We start from the raw sequence: 10,758 nt of genomic DNA, 5'->3' as shown, positions 1-10,758 counted from the left end.
TCTTTCTTTTCCAAGACAGGAGTAATGATGAACAATGATCCAACACGGTTACTTGGAAGAGTAATTTGAAACAGTATGTTCAACATTAGTGAGGTACAAGTTACCATGGGTGCATTCTGTTGACTTGAACATGAACTTTTTTTTCAAAGACGGGGACTGAAAAAGCTGGGACGACATTTTTAGCAGCGGCTGTACAGTCAAAGTTGATTAAAAAATGAGACAGCAATAACACACTGACAGTTGTTCTGATTTTAATTCCTCTTAATAAACAAATAAAAAACTAAGTAGGTCTGAGTGAAATCAGATTATCGACTCGTTCAGTGTATTTGCTGCTTTGTTGCCGTTCCAGCCTTTTTCTCTCTGATATGCTGCCTATACACAGTCATAAATATGGAATCACACCAGGGTGCAGTTGCGTACTAGTGAGCCTTGCAGTAGGGTGAGCTCAGATTCAACCCAAAGGCTTGTCTGCATTAAGGAAATTTGCCAGGAAAAATCACATTGAAACACTTCCCTCTTGCACCCGTTCAGCATGTCTAGATGCGGGGTTTGTGTCAGTCAGCCCGGGGTAAAAGTCTGGTAAATGTAGTTACACTAAGCCACGCTCATGCAGACCTGCACTAGTGCAGTGTTTGCCCCAATAAGAATCCCCTAATGTGGTCCTATCTATACTGGGTTTCAGCCTCTGGCAGAATTGCACCGTGCCAACCCATAATCAGGTGCTATTCAGAAAACGGCAGCACAATAAGACTCCATGATGCGAGGCAGTGGAATAACCCACATCTGCCCTCTCACGTTGTCAGGCCAACCAATTCATAATTTTATCAGGAGTCTTGGGACAGTGTTTTTCTTCGAGTCCCAGCTCCTGGAGTCATGTGATTGAGTGACACGTCTCAGCTTTCATTTACTTTAAAACTGTGTTGCTAGCCTCCATGCTCAGAACAAGCCGCTTGACAATCTTTAGCATGGGGCTCTAAGGGCTCAGAGGCTAGAAGACTGCTTGATTGAAAAGGATGAAAATGCATTGGTGCTTTCTCTGAGGGTGTGCCACTGAACAGCCACCAGCAACCTCCCAATGCTTCCCCCTCCGTTCCAGTGCCTCCTGCCTGCCACGGCTCAGCTTTTCCATCACATGCAGGGGAAGAAAGAAGGAGGCGGCGGGGGTGGGAGGGAGCATGCTCGGGGGAAATAGGGGGGTTGGAAGAGACAGAGCAGGTGTGATGGGGTGGAATTAGGCAGAAAATGGGTGGGAACTGGGGGCAAAACAGGAGGGGAGCAGTCCTGGCACAATAGAATGTGCCTATGAGAAACTATAGTCCAGGTTGAATCTCTCTAGTGCGGTACCCTCAAGCCCTGACCAGTGCCGAACCAGAGAATTTACCAGACCAGGGGGTGATCAAAATTGTCCAGCAGCCTTACCCACACTTCCATTGCTTCCCAGACCTTGCCAGACCAGAGAGGTTTGTATTTTAAAAGCCAATGTCATTATTGGGGAGTGGGAGGGACAGTAGCATATGACTTGTGAACCGTGAGGTTGACAACACCGCACTCTGCCAGTGGCTGAAATCCCTGCTCTGAGCGCTTATGTGTCTCCTTGAGGAGGGACCCTGGAGGCCATGCCAAGCCGTGATTATTAGTGCTGTTCATACATCGACAACGTCTGGTGCTGTGCTGTGTATTTATTTATATACAGGCATTTCTATGGCATTCATCACCATAGTGTCTGGGCGATCCTCCTCGCCTTGCTCACAGCATGTAATTAAATCTATGCAAAATACATACGTTCTTGGCAAGAGGGGCAAAAGCAAGCACTCCTTTTGCAAGGAATGTACTCCCTGCGATTAACTGTTTGCTGGTATCGCTGGCGTGTGTGGCATCACAGTTCATTTCACATTTATTTGGGAGGAAAAAAATATTTTTAGTCTAATTAGCATTTCACACACACACACACACTCATGCTCCTCCCCATCCCCACGGGAGCTGACAGTTGCCAAACCACTGGCCAAGGTAGGGGGCTGGGTTCTGCACTCCCAAAGGGGCATGGCATTGGAGGAAGGGGCAGGGCCAGGCAGGTGCCTCCTTTGTTTCCCCCTTCAGCGGGCCTGCCCCCACCTCCCATAATGTCTGGCCCAATGCTGAGGCTGTTGCTATCCATGGGTGTTTGGAAATTGACTCCCATGGTGGCCCTGAGTTTTATTTTTCAAGGCTGGTATGTGATGTGCATTGGAGAAAGATGGAATGCTGCCCTATCCACACTCGCTCATAGCAAAGCTAAGGTTTTGTGTGATGTGCAGGTGCCCAGTTTAACCTGCCTTAAAAGGTCCGGATTTTCAGACAGTTGCAAACACCTGCCCGGCCTCTGAAAAAAGGCCCCTTGGAAAGTGTCAAACGGGGCGCCCTCAAAACGGAAGCCACCAAATTCCTTAGTCCAGCTGGAGAAGTGTGCGGCGCGCTTGCATTCCTTCTGGGCACGCACTTGTGTGATCGAAGAGCTCTTTGTGCAAATCCTCACGAAGCCAGGGGTTTCGATCTCGTGCTGAATCAGGGTAGCCAGGTGCACCGCCCTCCCTGCTTGCCAATGGCTCCGAGAAGAGAATTGGGCTTTGGAGAAGGCCCAACATGCCAGTGATACTTAGCCTGAGTCTCAGTTCAAGCTGCTCTTCAATGTGTCCCCTGACACTAGTAGCCGCGCATGATATTAAACCACTAGGTGACGTAATTATTCACCATTCTAAGCTAGTAGCCAATCGGGATGCTTTTCCTCTGGCTATTATATATTAGTCTCACAGCAACATGACTGCTCAGGCATTATTTTATCAACTACAACGGGTTAATAGCAAAGAAACAGTGAATGCTCATGGTTGTGGCTTTTGGGGGGAATGGTGAGCACCAAGGGAGCTGACAGCTTCCACGGGCCTCTGGGCAAGATGTGCAGGGGCAGCGCCATGCTCCCAGAAGGGGCGGGGCCTCAGGCACAATGGGAGGAGCCTGAGAACTCCTTTCCCCCATATACACACAGTAGCAACAGCTGGGAATCCTGGGCCCCTTTGAATCGCCAGATGCTGGGACAACTTCGTCCTTTGCCCCCTCCTCTGTCAGTGGGCCTGGGGATTGCTTATTTGGTTCCCCTGAAGCATGAAGGTCTGAGTACCCCTGGTCCCAACTTACAGACAAACCATTGTGCCAGCCAGCTGACTGTGAAAAGCAACATATGGATTTATAAGCATAATCGACCCCCAAAAAATAACAGACAGGGGGGTTTTGTGAGGCTTCTCCTTTCCTTCTTACACCAGCACTTACATACAGAAAATAATATTGAGTCGTGCCGGTTGAATGGGCAAAAAGGTATTATTAGTGTAATTGAAATAGAACTCCACCAACCTTTTAATAAGGCCTTTAATGAACATGAACAGATTAGAAAGCTCTGTGTGTGTAATGAACGTGAACAGATTAGAGAGTTGTGTGTGTGTGTGTGTGTGTGTGTGTGTGTAATGAACATGAACAGATTAGAGAGCTCTGTGTGTGTGTGTGTAATGAACGTGAACAGATTAGAGAGCTGTGTGTTTGTGTGTGTGTGTGTAATGAACGTGAACAGATTAGAAAGCTATGTGTGTGTGTGTGTGTGTGTGTGTGTCCACAGCTGCCTGGGTTTAGAAGGAATATGAGCTGATATTTGTGAGCGGGGCATTTGGATGGTCTTTGCTAGCCCAGCTTTTTATTCCCTTAATTAGATTACCAGCCAGACATGATCCACCCATGGTTGCCCTCCTGCAAATCTATTCGCAATCATGTTGACTATTGGTGGCACAGCCCTGAAAAGGAGGCACCCACCTGATGAGCACAGTCTGAAAGAGATGGAATCAGACATGACTTGGCACTATCTCTGCGCGACAGTCCGGTCCCTGCAGTTGCATCACTGTGGTGTGGCTACTCGTTCTATCGCCAGAAGGGGGGGGGTTCCCCATTGATAGTGTTTATTCATCTCGCTGAGCAGTGCAATGTTTTCCACAGCCCTGAGCAATGGAGCTCAGTCCATCTCGGATTGAGTTGTAGTCCAGACCTGGGGCCGTGTGTGGGCGGAAACAATGGGTGTAACATGCACTTTAAGATTTCAGGCAGAGAGAGCAATAAAAAGTGACCCCCACAGTAAAGGAGACTGAGCTGGGTGTTCGCACTAAAGAGCTACGCCGCTCCAGTTTTAAAGGGTGCAGTGGTGTGCGCTCAGCCAAGGATGAATTGTTGTGCAGTGCCCTCCTGAGGACTAACAGCTGCCATGCAGCATAGTGTCTGCACGGGCCTGGCCAACGTTTTGCTTTCGTAAGCACACAACATAACTGGCCGGGCAGGAGCTTTGGGCAGAGAGAAACTCCTTTGCAGAGACCCTTTCAGATGAACCCAGGGAGGTTGAGGGTTACATTTAGTTTAACTCAACGGCAGTACAGCAAATGCCAGAGGGAGGAGGAGGGAGCAGCCGCAGAGCCTCCGGCTCACGGAGGGGGAACCTGTTGGTGATTTTGATGCCTCTTCAGCAAAGCACAGGATTAGCCGGGGGAGAGGGGTGAAATCCTGGGCCACACCCCGCAGGCAGTGGGTGAAAATATCGTTTGGGGTGGCTACCCTCAGGCGGTTGGAGAGCAAGGCTGCCCGGGATTCACGTGTGTAAATACTGGCTACAGCTCTGCAGAAGAGCGGGGACTCTTTTTGCTTTTGAGAGGAGGGGCGCCCGGCCGTACTACCAAGCCTAGCAGGGCAAGGCACAAGGGAAAGGGCCCTTCCCACCAGCACTCCAAAAGGACGACGGGGTCAGACTTACAGGGGGCTGCCCAATGGCCCTTTGGCCCTGTTAGTGCCCCTGGGACAGCCTCTGTGATGAGTCTGGTGGTCCCCGTTCTCTTCCTGCTGGGTAAACGTCGAGGCCTGATACAAACATTGCCGGGGTTACTCCACAGCCGCTCAACCCCGGGAACGAAGGCGCGTGTCCAAGGAGATAAATGGCGTTCTTAGCCGCGAGGCCAAACGCTGTGCGAGGCGGGATATAGCCTGTCAGCCAGAGCTCAAGGAGAAGGCCCCGAGCCAGCAGTGGCTTCATCCCCCAGAGCTAGGCCCGGCTCTGTTGCAGCCCAGTGCTGAGGGGAGACAAGCCCAGCTGGACAAATGGCTCTGGACTTACAGCAGAGGGTTGGGCGCAGCACTCATCCTGCATGGCCAATGGCCGCTGCCCCCTGTGGTTGGGCTAGGCCCAACTCTGGCCTACTTCATCGGCTTTCACGCATTGGGGGAGGCTAGCATAGCTACATACGGCTTCCGTTGGCGTTTTCCCTCCTGCTGGTCATGCGCATGGGTGAGGGCATCTGGTAAGTGGGGTTGATAGATTCATGAGTGGGGCTGAGGCCTGTCTCCCCTTACTTACTTGAGACCCCGTGGGAGTTTTGCCGATGACTTCGGCAGAGCCAAGATTTCATCCAATGATTTCAGCGGGACGGGTACCATTCTTCAACCGGTACATGCATATAAGCATCTCGCCGGAGCCCCATCATAATCTCTCAGCCCTAGTCTACACTAGGACCTAAGTCCAAAATAACCGCCCACGTTCGAATGAGTAAGTGATGCAGCCACACTACCAAGCCTGCTATTCCAGAATAAGGGGCCGTGGAATTCAACCTCTGGACTCCTGCTTTTCATCAGGCATAAGGCGATTCCCAAACTTGTAAATTCAAAATAACGTTAGCGTGGATGCTCCAGTGCTGCTAATTCGAACTAATTGGCCTCTGGGAGGCCTCCCGCAGCTCCTTAGAGTGCTTCCTGGGACTATGAATCTGAGGTAGCGCATGTACATTCACGGAGATAACATTCGCTGCTTCCTCGTAGTGAGGACACGCAAGTTCAAATTTGTAAAATTGGGCATTCTTAAGTAATTTCAAAATAATTTCCTGGTGTAGACATGGCCTCGGAGTTTAGCTTCCTAGGGGTATGCTACACTGCCTTGCTCCCTCCCTGATTTGCCTATTTAGACGGTTAGCGTGTTTGCATAGGAACTGTGTGTCAAGGCCAGCCTGCTTTTCCTAGCCAGTGACTTGAGCCGCTTTCCTGCAAAAACCAACCTGTGTTTATAAAAAGACATCCGGCTGATACCACATTCATTTGCTCTTCCAAGGTGTCACCTTTCTGCAGCATACAGATGCTGTTTAAGTTGCCAGTGCTTAAGGGATAAGAAAGATTTTGCCCCTCGCATGACTAGGGTGAATACAACAACCAGAAGCAGGTTTAGAAAATGTGCCCCCCTACTTGTGTTTCAAAACCGGGGGCTCTTTTGATATTAAAATGCGGCATTGCTAGAAATCGCTTTTGATTATCTGTAGAGTCTCCTGATATGGCAACACAGTGTTTGGTTAGCTGGCACCTTGTAAAAGAAAGCTTCCCCTAAACAGGATATTCCTGTTGGCAAAGAGGCACCATATTTGTTCAACACAACATTTGTATGTTGCGGCAACCCTTGACAAGTACAAACAAGGAAACATACTGATAGTTGAAGGGGGGGATCTATATTGAATAGGCATTTACCCAGATCTCTTGGAGCTACACGTGTGATACGCAAGCATGTTTTGATAGTACAAGAGCTTGCTCATTCTCTTTAGGCGCATGTTTTTCAGCTCAACAAGAAGTCTGTAATGTACTGTCTCAGTTTTGTTTAGTAATTTGATTAGTTACGTTCCAGCTGCCACAAGCCAAAATGGTTTCTCTGTTTTTCTTTTCTTTTCTTTTTTAAATTGTCTTTCATGTTTTTGAGAATTGTTTGAGGTGATTGATAATAGGGCCTGATTCTCATTTATACTAAAGGTTGTATATACCACTCTGACAACGTATATGATACTCAGAGGCCAAGGCAAAGGTATAAGTGAAAAATCAGGCCCTTTAAATCTAAAGTGTATATGCACTTATTCTTAGGTCAGGTCTACACTAATGGGAAAGGTCCAATTATGATATGCAACTCCAGCTACATTAATTAGATAGCTACAGTTGGCGTACCTTGATTTGAGTTTCCCCACTGTCCCCACAATGGGAGAGAGATGGGAGCAAATGCTCCTGTCAGCTTCCCTGCCCCCTTGCAGGAGCAGGAGTAGCGGCCCCAAAGGGGGCACCCTCTGAGTTTGATTTAGCGGGTCTTTACTAGACCTGCTAAATCAAACTCCGGAAGATCAAGCGCAGCAGCATTGATCTTCCCCATAGTGAAGACATGGCCTTAGGCCAGGTCTATACTGCACTCATAAGGTCAGCTTAAAGTACACAATTCCAGCTATGTAAATAATGAGGTGACATACCTTTAGTGGAGCTTGATGCTGTCTCCACAGTAGGAGGTCAACAGGAGCAAACACTCCTGTCAACTTCCCTTATTCCTCAGGAATCAAGGAATACTGGTGGCAACCAGGGCAACCCTCAGTGTTTGATTCAGTGGGTCCTTACCAGACCCACTAAATCGAACACCAGAAGATTGGTCTCTGGTGCAGTAACTATAGATTTAGCCTTAGGGTATGTCTACACTTAGAATGCTACAGCTCCAGTGCCGCACCTGGAATGCTGTAGTGATTCAGGCTATGTCAACGCTACAGCTTATGTCGGCATAATGTACGTGACTCACAGCTGTGAATAGTCCACTTTCCTGAGCAATATAAGTTACACCAACAGAAGCACTGGTGTGGACTGCAATACGTCAGCAGAAGCACGGCTTCTGCCGACATCACTAATTACCACCACCCACAGAGGTGTACTGGGGGTGGAGTGTTGCTGCCCCCTAGTGCCTGCCCTCCCTCTGGCTTGACTCCTGTGTCCTGAATAGCAGGAGCTAGGCCTCAGGAATTCTTCCATGAACCTGGCACTGTCTACGCAAGCATGGTGATGGCTCTCAAGAGTGCAGATTTTTCACACGCCTGAGACAAGTGACTTTGCTAATGTAAATTCCTAATGTTGACCAGCTCTTACAGTCAGCATTAAAACTAAGGGCACACACAACCCAGTCCCCTCACTTACTGCTCAGTCCTAAGAAAGCCATAACAAGGACACTTATTCTCTATGCAGGTTGGACCTCCCTGATCCGGCATCCTTGAAGATCTGACCAGTCCCGAACAAGGGAATTTGCCAGTCCAGGGAGGTCAGGGCTCTCCCGGGGGAGAGAACACTAGCTTCCTGGCCAGGGTCCCCTTCTGGCCATCAGCCCTGCTGCTGGCACCAGCCACTGGACTCCACTACCAGCCCTGGCCATTGGGCTCCCTTCTTCAGGGCTGACAACCAGACTCTACTCCTGGCCTGACAGCTGAGCTCTTGGGCACCAGGCCCCTGGACCAGCTCGTCTCTGCTCCGTCAGTCCCTCTGCCATCAGCTGACCCCTGTTCCCAGCTCCCAGGGCTCTCTGCTGGGCCACGGATATTGCCGGACCAGAGAGTCCTGGACCAGAGAGGTTCAACCTGTAGTAGGTTGAATATTTACTGACGAAAGGAGAAAACTGAAGCTGTTTGTTATTTTTTCTGTGGAGAGAGTGAAAATGCTCACAGAGGAGGTAAAAAGCAATTCAGGCCTTGTCTCCACTTACCAGAGGTTCAACATTTGAGCGATGGATCTTCCAGGGTTCAATTTAGTGGGTCTAGCAAAGTCCTGGTAAATCGAATGCTGAGGGTTCCCCCATTGACTGCGGTACTCCTTGTTGTCCTGAGGAATAAGAGAAGTTAACGAGAGAGTTTCTCCCATCGGCTTCATGCTGCCCCAGAAAATGGATGAGAGGTTATATATCTTGCATTGATGTTCTCCGCCTGTGTAGGCCTGGCCTCAGTTAAATGAGCTTCCATGATGTGAATGTTTACGAGAAAGAAAGGCAAGTGAGATGTCAGCAGTTCCTAAATTTCATCCCTTTGACTGGTAAGTGATCATTGTTGGTTTTCTAGGCAATTTGAACAAATTGGTTTCACTTACATGATGATCTGCAGCAAAGTAAGTAGCAGTGCATACAGTATAAATAGCTGTGGTAAAATAACTTCAAGCCAAGACTGGAGCCAGGAGACTAGCTTGAAACTAATCATTTAACAAATTTACCTCTTTTTCTCTTGATGAAGTGTCCAGAAACTGTCTGCCAAATTTTTATATGAATTGATGATTTCAAATTATTTGTGAATTTCTTTACTGAAAGAGGTTTGGGCTGGAGCTCTTATGTGAATTGTGAAGAATCCAGATTTGACATGCACTCGTTACATAGTACCGCTTCTGTTTCTTGAGCGGCTAGCTTACATAACTTACCATGGAGAGCACCACTTGCGAATTGCAGGTTTGCATGTAAAATCTGAAAAATTGCAAGTTGACATTTGCACCCATTTTCGTTTGTTGTGCAATTTGAAAATTTACTGGCTAATATTCAAGCAGGATAGTGGGGGAAGGGGAATGACTTGTTTGTAAGTACTTATGCTAGTAAAGCATGACAGCTCAGATATGCATGTGCAATGTACACAACACGATCACAGCTACATGTGAACTTGAAATTCACTTTCAGATAAGGGTCTGCACTGACATCCCAAGTTCAGTCTCGACACAAACCAGCAAGGCGTGAGAGACTCTGCTACAGCTGTAAGAAACAGAACACAACTTGTAGCCCAGAGAAGGGCAGGTGGGGGCTAATCTGGTATAAGCCATCCTTATACCTTAATGACCCTGCGTTGTTCTGGGGGCTGGTGAGACTCCCAGCAGAAAAGTTAGGCCAGGTCTACACTGGGGCAACGTTGAACTAAGGTACACAACTCCAGCTACATGACTAGCATAGCTGGAGTCGACTTACCTTAGATTGAGTTACCACAGCATCTCCGTTGCAGCGGATCGATGGGAGAAAGTCTCCCGTCGACTCCCCGTATGTTTCTCCAGCTAGTGGAGTACTGAAGTCAACAAGCTCATGATCAGTGGTCGATTTAGTGGGTCTTTACTAGACCCACTAAATCAACCTCTGAGGGATTTGATCCCTGCAACGCTGATCTCCTGGTAAGTGTAGACAAGGCCTTAGATCTCTCCAGGGGCCTTTCTAAATTACAGCAGCCTCTGCTGCCAGATCCTCAGAATGACCCAATGCTGGGACTTAGCAAGACATGGCAGAAGACAACCATATGGCTGCCAAGGGAATCCTGGCTTGACTGGATGCAGACCTTTTAGATCTCTTTAACATAAGCAGCAATATAAATGGGAGGCAGAGCGAGTTAGGAGCTCAGATTGGTTGTCTAAAGGCTATTCTAACCACCTTGAACCACCAAAATGAGTAGCCTGGTTTCCAGATACACGGAGCACCATAAAAGTAAAGGGGAATTACTGGGTGTGCAGAAAGTTTGAAAAATGAGGCCATCAGAACATAAGCTCTTCAGGGAAAGACTGTATGGGTCACAATGGGGACCCAGTTCTTGGTTGGTTCCTCTCAGCACTATCCTAATATAAATAAGAAACAAATATTTCAGAGCCTTGCAAAGCATGTAACTTGAGATCAGTTCTAGGAACGGGCGAAGAGGTTGGGTGCGGTAGTTCCCCATGTTTTTGGAACCAGTTTATCTGTCTCTGATTACGTCTCTTGGCAGGAAGATCTCATGGGTGATACTTGAAATGGCTCAGACAGCGATGTCATTTTTAATTCATTGCTTCTTGAGCAGTTGTTGTCAATATTGTCTCCCCTCTGAATCTATTTCTTTGATGGACCCTTGATCGTCCAGCAAGAGCAAAGCCATCGGGGTGAGAGGAGAGCTG

Source organism: Pelodiscus sinensis, chromosome 6, assembly GCF_049634645.1.
Source record: "Pelodiscus sinensis isolate JC-2024 chromosome 6, ASM4963464v1, whole genome shotgun sequence".
Classification (NCBI taxonomy): Eukaryota; Metazoa; Chordata; order Testudines; family Trionychidae; genus Pelodiscus; species Pelodiscus sinensis.
Note: the sequence above shows the minus strand (reverse complement) of the source record.